Source organism: Alosa sapidissima, chromosome 10, assembly GCF_018492685.1.
Source record: "Alosa sapidissima isolate fAloSap1 chromosome 10, fAloSap1.pri, whole genome shotgun sequence".
Classification (NCBI taxonomy): Eukaryota; Metazoa; Chordata; class Actinopteri; order Clupeiformes; family Clupeidae; genus Alosa; species Alosa sapidissima.
The window spans coordinates 38,303,288-38,305,787 of record NC_055966.1 but is presented as its reverse complement, the minus strand read 5'-3'; the positions used below and the strand labels follow the sequence as shown (position 1 = coordinate 38,305,787).

General features: G+C 55.7%; 6 non-coding genes across 6 annotated transcripts; all 6 read right to left on the bottom strand.

Moving 5' to 3' along the window:
• Nucleotides 1–363: 363 nt before the first annotated feature.
• trnae-uuc lies at nt 364–435 on the bottom strand. Its single transcript has one exon. It is a non-coding gene; the product is annotated as a tRNA-Glu (tRNA).
• Nucleotides 436–647: 212 nt separating this feature from the next.
• trnar-acg lies at nt 648–720 on the bottom strand. The gene has a single exon. It is a non-coding gene; the product is annotated as a tRNA-Arg (tRNA).
• Nucleotides 721–913: 193 nt separating this feature from the next.
• Nucleotides 914–985, bottom strand: trnah-gug. The gene has a single exon. It is a non-coding gene; the product is annotated as a tRNA-His (tRNA).
• Nucleotides 986–1,450: 465 nt separating this feature from the next.
• trnae-uuc lies at nt 1,451–1,522 on the bottom strand. Its single transcript has one exon. It is a non-coding gene; the product is annotated as a tRNA-Glu (tRNA).
• A 212-nt stretch (nt 1,523–1,734) lies between these two features.
• On the bottom strand, nt 1,735–1,807 carry trnar-acg. The gene has a single exon. It is a non-coding gene; the product is annotated as a tRNA-Arg (tRNA).
• Nucleotides 1,808–2,000: 193 nt separating this feature from the next.
• trnah-gug lies at nt 2,001–2,072 on the bottom strand. The gene has a single exon. It is a non-coding gene; the product is annotated as a tRNA-His (tRNA).
• Nucleotides 2,073–2,500: the final 428 nt, after the last annotated feature.

Sequence of the window (2,500 nt, the reverse complement as noted above, 5' to 3'; positions counted from 1 at the left end):
ACTCCTCGGCTGCAGTTTCCACTCCGTAAACGAGTTGTGTGTGCTGCTAATTTGCAGAAAACACCAAACACCCGCCTCGACCCACAGGCACCAATCCACAAATGGCCAAACGCTGACGTTTCCCTGCCTCTCGGCACACATGTGCGTGTGAAAGAGTTGGAGTGATGCTGAAGGCTGGGAAAAGCAGCTGAAGAAGGGCACGGTTGGCAAAGCTGAAGGAGACAGTCTTTAGCCATGTGAAAGGTGTCCAGCAGGTGAAGGAGAGCCCATGCAGGTGGAGACAGACTGCACTGTTGGGGGGCAATGCCTTAAGCCGAGGGCTCTACTGGTAAGGAGCCCACGTTGACGGGAAGGCAAAAGCGCTTCCCATACCGGGAGTCGAACCCGGGCCGCCTGGGTGAAAACCAGGAATCCTAACCGCTAGACCATATGGGAGGAGGCACTCTGCCACCGTCTTGTAGAAAAGCAAAGGCGCGCATGCATTTGTGCTAGACTGAAATGAGTGTGACTGAGGTCCGGGAGCGACTGACTGGCTTTTGACGAGAGAGTACATGTAGACAAACTGAAGGCCGCGGCAAATCTACTGGCCAGCAGAGGGCAGAAGGCCATCGTGGCGGTCCTCCCGGCGCGGGGTCAAAAGTTACCGCCGAGCCAGCCAGGAGTCGAACCTAGAACCTTCTGATCCGTAGTCAGACCCGTTATCCATTGCGCCACTGGCCCTGACAAAACCAGTTGACTAGCATGCGATCAGTGTGTTTCCAGAGACGATGCGACAGCAGCACGGTTCGCAGAGCTGCATTCTTCCATTCTTCCGAAGCCTCAAGAAAAGAGATGAGCCGACATGGCGAGGTCCAGCTTTGCACACCCACTTTTTCCCGGGCTTGAGGGAAATAATCCAGAAATGTGCAAAAGCTGCCGTGACCCGGATTCGAACCGGGGTTGCTGCGGCCACAACGCAGAGTACTAACCACTATACGATCACGGCTAACCACGGGCTGCGTGCTCTTCCGGCCACAGTAAAGCTCCTCTCTCAGAGTGCGTGCTCTGTGACCAGCCTTTGACGAGTTTCGCGCTGGCTCCTCTGAGCACTCCTCGGCTGCAGTTTCCACTCCGTAAACGAGTTGTGTGTGCTGCTAATTTGCAGAAAACACCAAACACCCGCCTCGACCCACAGGCACCAATCCACAAATGGCCAAACGCTGACGTTTCCCTGCCTCTCGGCACACATGTGCGTGTGAAAGAGTTGGAGTGATGCTGAAGGCTGGGAAAAGCAGCTGAAGAAGGGCACGGTTGGCAAAGCTGAAGGAGACAGTCTTTAGCCATGTGAAAGGTGTCCAGCAGGTGAAGGAGAGCCCATGCAGGTGGAGACAGACTGCACTGTTGGGGGGCAATGCCTTAAGCCGAGGGCTCTACTGGTAAGGAGCCCACATTGACGGGAAGGCAAAAGCGCTTCCCATACCGGGAGTCGAACCCGGGCCGCCTGGGTGAAAACCAGGAATCCTAACCGCTAGACCATATGGGAGGAGGCACTCTGCCACCGTCTTGTAGAAAAGCAAAGGCGCGCATGCATTTGTGCTAGACTGAAAGGAGTGTGACTGAGGTCCGGGAGCGACTGACTGGCTTTTGACGAGAGAGTACATGTAGACAAACTGAAGGCCGCGGCAAATCTACTGGCCAGCAGAGGGCAGAAGGCCATCGTGGCGGTCCTCCCGGCGCGGGGTCAAAAGTTACCGCCGAGCCAGCCAGGAGTCGAACCTAGAACCTTCTGATCCGTAGTCAGACCCGTTATCCATTGCGCCACTGGCCCTGACAAAACCAGTTGACTAGCATGCGATCAGTGTGTTTCCAGAGACGATGCGACAGCAGCACGGTTCGCAGAGCTGCATTCTTCCATTCTTCCGAAGCCTCAAGAAAAGAGATGAGCCGACATGGCGAGGTCCAGCTTTGCACACCCACTTTTTCCCGGGCTTGAGGGAAATAATCCAGAAATGTGCAAAAGCTGCCGTGACCCGGATTCGAACCGGGGTTGCTGCGGCCACAACGCAGAGTACTAACCACTATACGATCACGGCTAACCACGGGCTGCGTGCTCTTCCGGCCACAGTAAAGCTCCTCTCTCAGAGTGCGTGCTCTGTGACCAGCCTTTGACGAGTTTCGCGCTGGCTCCTCTGAGCACTTCTCGGCTGCAGTTTCCACTCCGTAAACGAGTTGTGTGTGCTGCTAATTTCCAGAAAACACCAAACACCCGCCTCGACCCACAGGCACCAATCCACAAATGGCCAAACGCTGACGTTTCCCTGCCTCTCGGCACACATGTGCGTGTGAAAGAGTTGGAGTGATGCTGAAGGCTGGGAAAAGCAGCTGAAGAAGGGCACGGTTCGCAAAGCTGAAGGAGACAGTCTTTAGCCATGTGAAAGGTGTCCAGCAGGTGAAGGAGAGCCCATGCAGGTGGAGACAGACTGCACTGTTGGGGGGCAATGCCTTAGGCCGAGGGCTCTAC